The following is a 15454-nucleotide window of genomic DNA, read 5'->3' as shown; positions in this document are numbered from 1 at the left end:
AGGGACTTTTTTTTTTGCTATTTATATGAATACTATTAGAAGAAATCCTCCAAGTGGATTGTGTACAATAACACAGATAACTGCTGAAGCCTGTGTTGTGTTTACTGATATACTTATCTGCTACAAAGGAGCGCATTTCAAGATATAAACTGACAAGTCAAAGCAATGCAAGCTTTTACTAGTGGGTTTTTTATTTTTTATATCTTTTGCCAAGTTTAGAGCGTTCCAATAGAGCTACAGGGTTTATGTTGGTGATCGATAGATTGGAGCATTCAATGCACTTTGCAGTGTTTTGAGATATAGACTTCAGTAAAGGTAAAAGCACTATCTAAACCATGTTTCAAAAACGACGTTGTTGACTTCCAAAAGGTTGGCTCCCAACTGCTCCGAGCTGGAAAACCCTAATGAGAAAACATTTTGGATTTGCTCCTGTGACTGTGTATCTGATGGAAATGAATAACCCCAATGAGACACACAAAATAAACTCACTTTCTCTTTGCTTTGGCTGCAGTGGAGCTCCATTTTAGCAGGGAGCAGATAGTATATCATAGTTAATGTGTAGCGGACTCGCCCTCTTGAACTTCACCCAGAGTATATCATAGTCTTATCGTTCCAAATGCCTCATTCACCAGGACCAGCTGTATGTCCTTTTCTGATAAATGTACATTTCATCACGCGCAAAGATAAATCACTGAGCGGTTAGTGGCTTCTTTCCACCCAGAATGCACTGCACATCAGCCTTAAGATATGAATACCACACACCCTCCGCATCATAGGGGGCAACATTAACACCAGCATAAACGGGAAGTGTTAGTGTGCTCTCGGAGATGAAAGCCCATCTTCAGCCCAGTGAGAGACAGCGCGCCGAGTATCTGTCACTGCTAATCTTCTGCTTGTCCGTGCACGGCAAAGCTTTTACAAACAGTTCATCAAAACCAGTGAGTCAAATGCCTCCGACTGTTGCTCTGAACAGAAGTGTGCACGTGCACGAGCGTGGAGATCCCAGGCGTGCATGTATGGATGTTTGCCATGTGCACACAAGAGATCTGAGAGAGCCGATTCAGCTCATAAAAAAAGCACATTTGCCTTAAAAATTGTATTGAAACGGCTGTTGAGGATATTTTCCTGCAGTAATTTGAAGTATTATTGGTTGTAAGTGGATTTCATCTGGGTTAGTGAGCAATTATGTACAAATAAGAACATCAGACGATTGTTGAAGAAGCTCCTTGGCTGTTGTTTAATTTGTGTTGCTTCAACCTCACAACATCTCTGAAAAAACCTTCCAGTACCAATAGAAGCTCCTAATGGAAAACACACAACACTGTGTGAATGGGATCAACCTTTTGCCCTATGCTGGCTCTAATTTGATTTGAGGATCCAATTTTTCACTTCATGAACACTGCTTCTGCTCTGTGAGCTCTGTGAGTGCGCTGACCTTGATTTCTGAGCACGGTCCAACACAAGGGGGAGAGCCAGATGTCCTTGTTGCAACCCTATAACGTCAATGTCCCTCCAAGGGGGGGTCTCGCAGAGGCCAGACAACTGTACTGTACCAGAAAAGCAGGATTACATGCATCCGCTGAGGTTGGGCCCAGATAGGGCCGTGGACGGGACATGGTAGCACCGGGGGGTGTCTCTTGTTGATAGCCAATTTCTCCCCCTCTCCGCAGGGGGTGTTGGGTGCTGCCATACCCGGGGAGAGGAAACAGACCACTTTGAAGTTTATCAGCAGCCAGAGCCACATAGGGAGCGTGGGCATCGACTTCACCTCCACAACATTTAAATCGGCTTTCTTTATGGCTTTGTCTGTTTGCTGTTTTTAATTTCCATTAGAGAAATTATGGAATAGGGGAACTGATTGTTTTTTATTTCATTACTTTTTATTTAAAGTAATAAATGATCAAGTTTTATGTCATAATGTTGCTAGTCAGTGGTGACCACTCATGACCAGTCACCATTACTGTAAATACAGGCTAATAATTCCAATCAAAACACTGCTAAATCTTAAAAAGTGACTCGTATTGTGTGGAGAGTGCATTATAAACTACTTTCATGCACTGTTTCCAAATGAAATCTGGTTAAGCTCTGGCAAGACCTCAACTTTACCGCCTTATCTGATGTAATCAGAGCTTGAGAGACGGCAGAGCGAGCGAGAGATCCTTGTTCAGAGACACGAACATGAGGAATGTCCCCATGAATATTTCAGTCCTGGTGTCATTTTTGCTCTCGGCCTACTCTTCTCCAGAGAATCTCCTATTTTGGTAATTATGACCTCTCCTCCAGCTCCAGATTTTAGGGGCTGAAACATCACAGTGGGTACTACATGAAAAAACAAAACATTCCTGAGCCATTAAAATTATAATACATTATAAAGTTTCCATGTGTACAGATGTATTCCCAAGTTAGCCCTATGACAACAGTGCAAGAGCACATCCAGCCTCGTATGAGCATCAGCATTCTGTAACGATTTGCAATTATGTCTCTATCTAATTAGAGAAGAATATATTTTGGTTAGTGGTAATTAGGTACAAAACATGACATGTTTACAGCATGAGGTCAAGTGACAAGGTGGTGGACAGACAACAACACAGTCACAGGCAGGCGAGGTGTGCTCAGAATGAAGCGTCTGAAATAATCACATTTACATGCGGGCGCAGCACAGGTTGGCGGTTTGGAGGATTTCAATGAAAAACGAATATATGTAAATAAGTTTTGAGGAAGCGCGAGGAGCCGGAATAATCAAAGATTATGAAAATATTACGACTCTTCATTGAATTTAAGCCCATAAATATACATTTTTGTGATGTCAGAGGATGTTTGGGTGAAGTCATGTGGCTTTAAGCAAATTCTATTTGGAGAAAGGAACAAAAGGCATTTTATCTTCCATTCTGATATTTTTAGACTGTTCCCTGCTTGTTCGTCTCGTGAGACAAAGTAATCCTCACCTGGCCGTCCGGAAATAGACCGCTTTGTAGGGAAATGCATAGCTGGTTAGCGAGTTCAGCCCCAAACTGGTTGCATGCAGATGCCAACTGCCCATCGGTTTACATGTTGGCAAACGGTATTTCTATTAGATTTAGTCACACTCCTGTGGTTCGTCCCCCCCCCCCCCCCTCCCCTCCTGCTTTGTAGCAGTGTTTGCACTTTGTCCTAATAGAGCAAAAAGAGCGCCCCTTGTCTGAGCAATTTAAAAAAGCAATTTGTTCTCTTTCTCCCTCTGTTTGCTTTTACTGTGTTCTGGCCCAGTGCACTGGGAGCCAGCTAACCTTACATAAATTACTCCTAGTGCCTATGAAAATGTCAACAAGATGTGGCTAACTCGCCTCCTCCCATGATGGCGCCGGCGCTGAGAGTATTTGTATGTGTGCCCACGTAGATCTTACGAGCACACAAAGTGCAAGTGTGTGTGACGGGGAGTGAGTGACTCTGATATGAGCGCGTGTCTCTCTGGTGTGAATCCGGGTGTGTGCATGTGTCAGGCGTCAGTTTGGGGTGTGGGGGGGGAGGGAAGGAGAAGGCGAGCCGGGTGGCCCTGCCGGTGCGCTGACGAGGATGGATGGATGAATGTGAACATCTCTTTCACGCTCCTTTCACAGCGACCGGGCTGATTCATCCGTCTGAGCTGCCTTTGTCATTTCACTTGTCTGATGCGCTGCAACCACTCCCCCGTAATGGATCACTCTCAGCCCCCCCCCTCCCCTCCCCCCTCCCCCATCGCCTTCCTGTCTACGACTGTGCCTGTATGTGGTGTGGTCATCTCCGAAAAATGCTCCTCTTGTGTTTGTGTGGGCGTGCCAGATCCTCCGCGGCGCATAAATGTGCATTTGTCGACGTGAGTGGACGAGCGGCTCCATCTACAATTGTGTTCTTCATTGAGACAAGTGGTGTTTTTCAAAAACAAGTGCAGAAATGTGGCGCCACGCTGCTGCTGCCCCGTACAAATGGTTCCTAGCGGCAGGCGGGTGGGTACCTTCTAGCTTCTAGCCCCCCGTCACCTGCTGCTTCCTCCCACAAACTGCTCTTAGACTCCTTTTATCTGTCACTATCATTTAAAGAACCACACACAAGCACGCACACACACCTTCCTTCCTTCACACTTAGTTTTAATCCTGTTTATCTGGACAGAGACTGCAGTGAAATGGGAATTAGCAGCATCAATATGGTCTTCCTCTGGCTGATCAGTCTTGAAATCGACCAGACTTCTTATATATTGTCAGTCATGTTTGTTGTTTGGCTTGTTACACCTTTATATGGGACACGGCGGTCAACAAATAAGATGTGACAGCGGTGAGAGAGGAAGCCGATTGGACTTGACTGTTCACCAGGTTTGGAATAAATATAGGTATCTCCTCTCCTCAGGGAAAACATCCTGGAGCTGGATCCAAATCGTGGATTACACTCAGCTGACATTCACAGGCGGGGGTGAAGCGTCTCTGAAGAAAGAGCACTTGAATTTGACATCTTGTCAAATACACAAATATTGTAACAGATGGAGTAATACGGCGGAGAAGGTAATGAAAAGAGAACCCCTCAGAGAGCCCGCTGCAGTTTGTTGCAGATTGGGAGGTATTGCTGTGGGTTCAGCACCACGGACAGCTACAGCTCCTACGGTCCCAATAACAAACCTGGCTCCCAGACAAAACACTGCAGCCTGTTACGTTTCTGGCCAGCGCCATGAGACAAAATAACAAAATCACATTTTTGGACTGTTTTGGAGATTGGAGTGGCTACTTAACAATATTATTTTCATACAACTCCAAAACTTGACAATAATAACACTTGAGTGATTTTCTGTGGAAAAACAGAATGGGGTTTATTTGTTTTACTCCCTTTTTCCATGTGTGCTATTGAAAGCTGTATTATAGAGCTGGAGCACTCCAACAGAAACCAGTTGGTGGGATGTGGAGGTGTCATTTAGCAGTGAGTCAGTAAAACTAAGGTGTCAAATGCTGAAATAATGGAACAGTTTGACTTTTTGGTTTTTCATTGCAAAACAGTGGGATGATAAATACACAGTGGTGTAAAGAAATGACACCAGGGCAGATCTAGATGCTGTTCTGATTATGAACACAGGGATTTGAATAAAGGGCCGCATGTGCAGTGTACAGCAAATGTCAAATCTCCCATATGATGAAAAGCAGGAGAACACAGAACTAACCTGTGTGGAGCAACAGAGTCAGAGGAGCGGGAATACGAGGCCTTTAATGATACACTTGAAGAACGCAGCAAGGTTCAAAGGTTCATCATGAAGCCAAACCGAAGCCGACAGTCGAGCCAACACATTTCCTCAGATGTGTGTAATGGCGTGAAAACAAGGCGGTTGTGTTGTGGCCTCTGTGCGGCGGTGGCGGTGGCAGGGTGGCGAGGGAAATCCAGCAGCAAGAGAGGAAGACTGACACCAGCAGCTCTTTTCTTAGACAAGAGTTGTAATTATAGTCTTATCTACTATTCCAAGCAATTAGTGAAATGGAGGGGAACCCGTGCCCCCCCCCCCCCCCCACACACACACACATAATCTACATAATCACCAGAGGGTCAAAGAAGCTGTGTGTGAGCTGCTCTGTCTTTAGCTGATTGTGAGCTACTACAAGTGTGTGTGGGTGGATGGTTTAACCTGTGTGACCACAGGCAGGGCGGCTTGGTTAATGACAGTGTGATGGCCGGCACCAGCACTCTGAATGACTGTCCTAATTGGGCAGGTGGGGACAGGGGACACTGATGATGTCCCAGAGGGAGGACAGGATAGATAACCCCAACGCACCCCGCGTCACCATCACGTTCTGGTTAAAACAGGCTTCACAACACCGTTTTTTTTCTTTTCTTTTTCCTCTCTCTCTCTTTCTTTTCTTTTCTTCTTTTCATCTTTATATATTTTTGTTGCTTCCTACTTGTCTTGTATTGGCATCATTTAATAAAAAAAAATAAAATAAAATGACAATGAAATCAAGAATGATGTTATTATTGTCTGAACACAAGAAAAAATAACTAATATATACTGTACGAGAAGACAAAATGAAAATAATCAATCTAAAAGACACTATGGTTGGCAAACAATATACAGATATACAGAACTTAGATTAACTGACACTAAGCGACAACAGACAGGTGACAAATGAAATGAAATGGCTGAATTAATGTGTGGACAAACATTACACATGCACTAACTCCACACAGGTGCACTGCATGGTCTAATTAAGCGATTAAGATCCCATCATGCTCTGTGGCATGTGGAGAAATGCTGAGCAGCAAGAGCTGGAGATCTAAGTCACTTCAACTGGGGGGGGGGGGTTGAGTGTGGGGGCGGCAGATGGAGGGAGCTCCAGTCACAGAGACGGCGTTTGAAAAGCAAGTGATGTCTGCGTGAAATCTACGTGCAATTAGCGCGACACGGAGGATTGTCTTCAGGTTTGTTTTTCCCGCTGCTTGAATCACGTTTCTATGAGACTTTCACTCTTACACTGTATTAAAAAACAGCAGATGGACATTTTACCAAGGTTAAAAAATACTACTTCCTTATTTCCTTCAGCATGTTTCTTTTTTTTTTTTTTTTACATTAAACTTTCCTTGCATATATATATTAGTATTGGGCCATTAATGGCGTTACCCTGCTGCATTACCACAAGACTCTTATTGCGCGATAAGAAAATGATTGCAAGTTAATCTATTCACTAAATTGGGTCCACATCTGGCCCACGACAATCCACTGGCACTGATGCACCTATTTATGAAACTAAGTAAATACCGTACTGTAAATTCAAATCTAGCATTTTAATCTAGATGCAACTAGATTAACTACAGGTTTGCAGTGAGTCTGTTTCTATTTCCCACTAGATGTTTATCATTTCTGTTGTCATTTATCCATCTGTCCATGATCTGATTTCACACTGCAGAGTCACTAACCCTAAGAAGAAGAGGTCCATCCTTTTCCAGATTGCAGAAAGCACAGCGGCTGCTTTATGATGGAATATCCAGCGCAACAAGGTTTTATTCAGAGCATCAACAGCTGTCAGATCAGAGGAGAGGAAACAGACTAATTGGCTGCTTTCATTCATCCCTGAGAAATATTTTTGAATGTTTCCTGCCTTGTAAACTAACATTTGCAGGCCTGATAAGAGAGTGTGAGGGAAAAGTGTTCCGGTTATGCACAGTTAGGCAAGCTTCTTCTTCTTTTTTTTTTTGTGTGTCAATTTTGTCTTTTTCTCTCCAGGAAATGCTTCACATGCCTGAGTTTATAACATTCAAATATAAACTGAGAAACACCCAGAAAGGGACAGCAGGGACTTTAAGGTTCAGCGAGCAAGTGCATAAATAAGCCTGAGCTCTGCATGGAAGTGTGTATATATGTATGGGAAGAAGGAGAGTCGACTGGGAGAACCGGGCGTCTGTCTGTCTGTCTGTCTCCTGTGTACTGATGTGTGCTAACCACTGCCAGCGTTTCCCTTCGCTTCCAATCACAGCTCAGGTAATTGGATCCCGGATGGCGTCCTTCTGCGATGCGCGGCGCTGTGTGTGTTTACATGGCCGCGTGTCGGGTCAGTCGGGCGGACCTTAACGTGAGTCTGAGAGGGGAGGGAGTGGAGGGGGAGGGAGGGGAGGGGGGTGTTTTTGGCCGGTCTCTGCGGATGCGGCGGAGCGTGGAGATGATTACCTGCGATGATAGCGGCTGGGCTGTTGACTCGGCACAACGGGGGACGCGGCCACAGGTTGAACGAGAAGCGAAAGTCGCAGCCAAACACTCGACAGGTCACTGCTCACTTTGCCCTCAATAACAATCACTGCACTGAGTCTATATTTCTTAAGTGGATAAATGGAAATAGAGCTGCTAAACTATGATTACATATAAATATATCTCCTATCCTGGGGGGAGCAGGTGTACAGGTGACCTCCATTACTGTTTGGAGAGGAAATAAGATGTCTCTTTCAAAATAAAATGCTCAACTCCAAGATCCATTTTATGAACGCTTTGTCCTCTGGATGCAGTTTACTACGTCATCTTCCACTTCATTGCAGGTGATGAAATGCGTCATCACTTCACTTGGGAGTTAAAATGGCCATCTCTGCCAACAAGCCCAGAGCGAGTCAACTTATTGTTTATCTTACAAGCCCCGCTCTACCAATTACCACACTTTCTCACAATAACAGCCTCTAATCTCTTGTACAATACAGAACAACTTGTCAAACTACACCCAAGGCGATCTGTGCTTCTAAGTGGCAAGTAGCTACGCACATCTATGGATTGACGCCTTTAGCTGCTGAGTATCAAGCCTCAGAAAAATGAACAGATGCAAAAACTGAAAAAACAAAACAAAACACAAAACCTCATTCACATTCACTCCCCATTGACTCTATGATTCACATGTACGATTGTTGATTTCATTACAGGTGCATCGTGTACGTCAGACAGCCCATTCAAACAGGGAAGGTGAGTGAGCTAGTGCCCCATCAGTGTGTGTTGTGAACGTTTGTTTAAAAAAAAAAAAAGGAAAGAAAGAAAGAAAGAAAAAGGAAACTCATCACAGTGCCGGGCCCCTCTGGACCCGGGGCCGGGGGGCTACTGCCCCATGTAGCTCCACCCCTGGAAAGAAGCTCGTCAGTGTAACTAATCCTTGGTTTATTATCACCAATATAACTAAATACATGACAAGTAGTTAACTTCTTGGTTAAACACAACAAGACAATATAAAGTCCTGTGGTTGAGACATAAAAGCTGTGGCCCTTAAATTACTTTATAAACCACTATGTGAAGCGGTTCTTTCACTGACAGAATGAAGACCTGAGAACTGGACTAATGTGTTTTCCACTTTTCCTGGTCTAACTCAGCTGCAGCTGCCTGATCTTTTCAGAGAGACCCACAAAGACACAGTCGAGCCTGGTGGAGAGGGGAGTGCGGTGTGGACATGTTTTTAAGTCTCTTATCCTATTCTGAAGATGATGGTTCACTCATGGAGCTGAGCTGGTTGTGAGCAATCAATGCATTTTGTATTTCTGAGCACGAAAACCTTTTAGTCGGCCTCACATCTACCTTCTATTGAAAATTACTACACATTTTTCAATTCCAGGGTGAAACACACATTAGTACAAGCCTACACACTGTACTGTATGTGTAAGTGCAGCATTAATGTTGATCTAAAGAGTTAATTTCGCTTTGGGCAAGATGTGCATTTTATGTCAGAGTATGGAGAGCAGCAATTCTCTCCCGATGTGATTTAGCATCGATTTAGTCTTCAATTAAAAGTTAATAATACGACAACACCCACTGTGCCATAAGCAAACACAACCGTCATCTACATTTTTGACAAACACACAAAGAGCATATCGACAGGCTCCTTTATATTCAGCTCTCAGTCAAGTCGCGCCGTGTTTGCCAACATGTCCAACCATCAAAGTCAAGACTCACCATCAAAAACAATAGTTGAAACCTGCAGGTTTTTTTTGCTTTTGATTGGGTTTAGATACAATTCTGAAGAGACACTTCTCCAAATGACTCGGATTTGAAAAGGACAGAAAAAACAAAGCAGGCAGACAAGACAAAAGCTTCAGCTAATCCAAAGCTAATCATTCGTAATAGCAGACATTAAACACGATCCATTGACAGCCGCTGAATATGAACTAAACATACCTCGTTTATCTGCTCCAAGTCAATAGAAGTAAACGCGGCGACGGACAAAAGGCATATCTCATTGGCTGTGAAAACACACAACACATTTCCTGAGTATAATTAATAGAAACCCTCATTCATGGCTGAGAAAGGGGGTAAAAAAAACAACATAATTAAAAGTAAACACCCTGAATTGCCTTGGTCGTGCCGTCTCTGATCCTTTGCTCAAACACACGCACGATCCCGACCGTACACGCACGTGCACAGCTGGAGACTCGACACCCGCGTTGAGTCGCCAGCTGTGCACGCGCACCCACTCGGCACGGTGGGGGTATCGGCACAGCAGCTGGCGTAGCCCTGGGCTGTGTGAACGTGTGGCTCCGAGCGCTGTGTTTAAGGCTCACTGCCCGGGAGGGGGGGGCTGTCACTCAAAGCTACAGGGGAGGGGCTTAGCAGGGGGGAGATGATGTCACTTGTTAGGTTAGGTTAGGTTAGGTTAGTTTATTGGTCTCCACCAGGGAGACAGGGAACATGTTGCATAGCCTACATAAAAAACACATACAGTGCAAAAAGAACATCAAGTTAAAAGACTGGTGGAGTAAACAGACCACACTGGACAATCCTGCACATGCAGCAAGCTGATGTGAACGTCATTCACATGCATCCACACCGCTACTCTAACTGTAATCATAAATATACATTCATATCAGCATCACATAACCTCAAACATACATTAATCCATTCACTCACATACAGTATGTCCATAGTTTGACTCATAATACATTCATTTCCATATACACATAGCCTATGTTCGTATACATATACAGAAACATCGCAATCATTTCCTGCTGTTGAGAAGCTTGGTTGATACAGGCACAAAGGAATGTTTGTATCGATTGTGCCTGCACAAAGGAAGCCTATATCTCTTTCCAGAGTTCAGGAGAGTATATTCACTATTCAGCACATGAGAACTATCTGTTAAAATGGCATTTGCCTGTCTGATCGTCGCCTGCTCAAAAAGGTCCTGTGGATTAAGGGGGGGTGTTATTCCCATAATCTTGCCAGCAGTTTTGACCAGGCTTGAGATTTCAGCTCTAGATTTAACAGTTAAGTTACCAAACCAGCTGCATTAGCATAATATTTTTGCAAACTCCAAATACTCTAAGCCTACGTAGGAAATGGAGACGTTGGTGAATTTTGGCACAAACATTGGCCACCTGTGTGCCCCAGCTCAAATCGCACACAGGTTTACACTCCCTTATAGAGGTGCTGTGTTTAAATGCAAAGGGTTAAAATCTTGACAAATTAACTTTGAAGAGTTCAAGTTCACTGCATTAAACTTAACTTGAGGTGAGTGCAAATGTGCACACTACACTTCTTTGCCTTAATTTTCAATGTCACTCCTCTCTCCCATAAGACCCAAAAAAACACTTTGGCTGCAAAAGGAGCTGCTAAAACATGCAGCGAAAGAATTGTCAGTTCCTCTCAATCTTTCATCGTTGTCTTTAAAAAAAAAATCCTTTTGCTGTCAAATATTGAAAAAGGTAAAAAAAAAAAAAAAAAAAAGATCTTGCAATGTGAAAATATTTTGGTTCTGCTGGAAAAAGGAAGAGGACATAATGTTTTTTTCTGGTGTTTGTCTGCATATCTCTTCCTACCTTACATCATTTCTATTTACTTTCTGCCTCTCATCTTTTCACCTCCTCTTCTAGCTTGTGTTGGAGCGCGGTGAAGGACACTGAAGGGCACGCTGCCCCACTTCCAGCTCCTGACCTTCTCGTGGAAAACAAAGATTGTTTGTGGGAAAACAAAGCTCTGTCTCAGCTGATGGCGAGGAGGACGGTGTCATTTGACTGCTATTGAGATGCCACTTGTGTGTTTTACATACCCTCGCGCCCAGATAACAGATTCGCAACTTTGCAATGCATTTCATCTTCTTGTTGACGCATCTCTCACCTTGAAATTATGAATTATTCAAACATTTATGCTTCTTTTTATATTTACTATGTGTACGTTGTTGTGTCACAAAACATGTCTCGGAGGGAGCGGTATTAGCAGACAACATGCTCAATGGAACTCCATGATAATTCATTCTTACTTCTATTCTTGTTCTCCATTCACAGTCGGATGCTTGAGCTCATAGCCAGAGGTTAAATGAGTCGGTATGAGTAAAGCATGAGTGTATGTCGGGTCTGGTGTCTGTGTGTGTGAGTCTATAAAGTGGGAGTAGCATTTACAGCCCATTATGGAACAATCCATTTCCAGTGGAAGCCTGAAATTTATGTGACAAATAGAATTTTAACCTAAGCATGACCTCGGGGAGAGTTTCTATTGAGAGGAAATGCGTTAAGGTTAGCACATTAGCCACACGTTACATTAGCCTTGTCACAGTAGCACAGCATCCCAACCAGGGATGACTACACATGGATTTTTCAAACTGCTAATTTATGGCAAAAATTAGACATAAAAGTGAAAAATAATCACTTATTGTAAAATAACATCTACCGGTATCTAAAGTTTAAAGGGATAGTTCAACATTTTGGAAATTGGCCCATTACCATAATCCCTATAGTCATAGCAGTAAGTTTGTTACCTTTAATTGTCGGTGCAAGCTATTTTTAGAACGGCGGAGCAGAGCCGTGAGCTGCTCAGAGCTACACTACGGAGGCTCATGGGATTTCTTGGTTTCCCTCATCAAACTCATCAAATACACAATCCAACAACTCCAAAACGCTCTGCTGGACAAGTTGTGACCTGCACATTCACCACGCTATGAGATAATAACACAACGTTACCAGACAGAGTTGTTTTACAGTAGAAGTAAATTCAAGCAAAACCGCTGATGCGTGTTGCCTTCAGGGTCAGTTTTTCAGCAAGCAGTCTCTGTATTTACCTTGAAAACAACTCTGTCTGGTAACGTTGTGTTATTATCTCATAGCGTGGTGAATGTGCAGGTCACAACTTGTCCACCAGAGCGTCTTGGAGTTGTTTGATGAGGGAAACCAAGAAATCCCATGAGCCTCCGTAGCGTAGCTCTGAGCAGCTCGCCGCTCTGCTGTGCTGTTCTAAAAATAGCTTGCACCTACAAATAAAGGTAACGAACCTGCTGCTATGACTATAGGGATTATGGCAATGGGCCAATTTGCCAAAATGTTGAACTATCCCTTCAAGAGGCAAATCTCAAACCATCGTACTGCCATGGAGACTTTGAGGGAGGTAGAAAGAGGAGGGGGAGAGAGAGGCCGAGTGGAAAAGACAAGGCACTCCAGCGAGCATGGTCCTCCGAGGCCTGTCAGCTTCATCTTCCCACCAATAAGACCTGCAGCCGGACATTTCCCCCAGGACTCTCTGCCGAGGCACCCACCTATCAGAGTTGTTAGCCGCCTCCCCTCGCAGCACCGGGCCCGTCACACCTGTCAGCCCAGCCACCCTGCCGTCTCCTGCTCCCAGCCCCCAGCAGTATAGTTCCTATACAGCATGCCATGCAGAGCCAGACTGCCAGGCGTGCTGTTGTGTTGTGTTGTGTTGTGTTGTGTGTGGACAGGTGAGGCTGCACTAAGTGACTTGGTCTTAGTAAACGCTGCTGCACTGCTTCCATTGGTTTGTGATGCACCGCCGCTTCCCTCAGCGGCTCGGACCGGTTAGCTTTGTGTTTATCCACATCACTGCTGCGTTTCCTCACTCCATCTCTTTAAACTGCAGAGAAAGAAATTATTCATAATATGTTCTGTTAGTTATACAGCAGAGAGCTGCTTTACGAAGCGTGTGGAGGTACAAGAACTGCTCTGTTTTTTTTAAAATACCAGTGGGGTGCATTGCCGGTTTGGCAACTTAACAAGCGAGAAGAGAACATTTTTTTGGGGGGGAAAGAACTAGGAAAGTTATTCAAAACTGTTGGCGCACAGTCACCTCAAGTGTATTACATACATAAGCCTCCATACCCACAGGCCATCCATCTTTAGCTAGAAGCAGAACACAGACACTCAACACACTGGAGCCCACTAGAAACAGATCTGGAGCACAGGAAGCACTCTTTACCTGAAGAATGCACATTGTTGAGCAACCCTGAGTCCTATTATGAAGAAATAACGACACGTGACAAAGCAAAAAGACAGATACATCCAGTGGACGTGGATACTATATGTCGGTGACTCAAAAAACCCTTCACATTATCATGAAAACCTGCTTTTTTGCAATTGTGATGACTAAAAGAAATGAACTAATAACTAAAATATATATTTCTCTCGATGGGCAGGTGGTGCAAAGCAGCTTTTGGGAGGCTTCTTTATCTAAAACAGCTGCTGGATACGATGCAGCAATGATACGATTAGAGTCATAAAACCAAAACAACGAGCTGAAACGCTTTAAAAAGCCTCGGCGGAGCTGAATCCACTGATAATTCACTGTGGGCTTTAAATGAGTGATGACAGCTCATGCCACAGTGTGCCCTGCGTCAAATGAAATAATGAAAAGGAGAGATGAAAACCAGCACTATTCCCAATCCTGGTGCCTGAACTCAAAGCTTTTTTTTTAAACATGAATTAAACAGCAAAAAAAAACAGGCCCACACAGGTGTCCATTAATTTTTTCAGCATGAAAACTAATCCAAGTTTTTGTGCTGCGATGTCATGACTATGTAAAATTATGCAAGTGTCCGCCAAAAGGCTGATGGAGTTTGCACACAGACCTTGATTTACAGTGCTAACCTTGATCCAGGGAAGTGATGAAGGTTGCCCTGGCCTCCCCTGAGGGTCACTGACATATCCAACACCACCAGAATGTGAGAGCCTGTGGGGTGCTTTGATTTATTACCACCCTAATTAGGTCACCTGAGGCCGCCATTCATTTGACAGTAAGCAGAATCAAAACAGCATCTTTCACCGGCTTCCTTCCCCTCCTTTCTGCACTCTCCACTAGCCTGGCTAATAATACACATTAGCTCCCGGTGCCCTGGCCTCTTCTAGCGATGCTCATAATATATGGAGATCTCCCCCATACATATGGAAACCTATGCTAATTGGAGGCTAAAGCATGCACGATTACAGCGCTGAAGCCGGTGGTGAAGAATGTGTTACAAATCACCGTGGCGCCGCAACAGTAATGACCCTCACTGCAGGGGGGGTGGGGGGGAGTTGGTGTGATGTAGTTGGACTGGAGGAATCATAAAGCTGGAGCATATGGAGGAACCAATGCCCTCGCTGAGAAGAATCCAGCTTGTTGCATAAAAAAGTTGGCATCACTTGTGTTGTATCATCTAATTTATGCTGTTTCTCTGAGTGTGCGTGCATGATTTCATTTGTTATTCAAGTGATGTGAGGAGTGTCTGCGTGGGAAATACAAAAAAGCTGCAGACTGGAGAGCTATTCTTTGAATGCAGTGCACAAAACACATCTTTCTGCATGTTAAGACGGTGTGTGGATGCTTTTTCTCTACTTTTAAGTGAATCAGCTTCATGTCTCCAGCTTAGCTCCAACCGATCCTATCACTGCCGCCACCAAGAGTCATCAATAACCCTGCCACAGGCTGCCAAGAGCGGGCCTGTGTATCCACCACATGGACACTTGCCCTTCATACCCTAGCAACCAACAGGAAGTGTGTGTGTGTTTGCGTGTAAGGCTATACAATTTGTACATTTGTAGCAGCGGCAGGAGTCCTTGATTTTGCTGCGAGCCACACTGGGCCACTGCTGTGCTGTATCCGTGTGATACAGAGGATTCTCTCTGTAATTATTATCTATCAAACATGGATTTAAAGCTGCGCTAGGCAACTTTCCACATTGGCAGCTTGTGGCGAGAGGCGACTGTGTGAGCTATTTCCACTCGAGTACCCTGAAGGCATCGGTGGAAAGGTTCCTTG

General features: G+C 44.1%; 1 protein-coding gene across 1 annotated transcript in view; it reads right to left on the bottom strand.

The window, feature by feature from the left end:
- Window positions 1-15454, bottom strand: part of ncam2 (neural cell adhesion molecule 2) — a gene marked incomplete at both ends in the record, with an annotated part of 249764 nt that overhangs the window by 163568 nt on the left and 70742 nt on the right. The window lies entirely within an intron of this gene.

The sequence above is a fragment of the Trachurus trachurus genome (genome assembly GCF_905171665.1).
Source record: "Trachurus trachurus genome assembly, chromosome: 2".
Classification (NCBI taxonomy): Eukaryota; Metazoa; Chordata; class Actinopteri; order Carangiformes; family Carangidae; genus Trachurus; species Trachurus trachurus.
The sequence above is the reverse complement of the archived record's forward strand: the minus strand, read 5'-3'. Positions and strand labels throughout refer to the sequence as shown.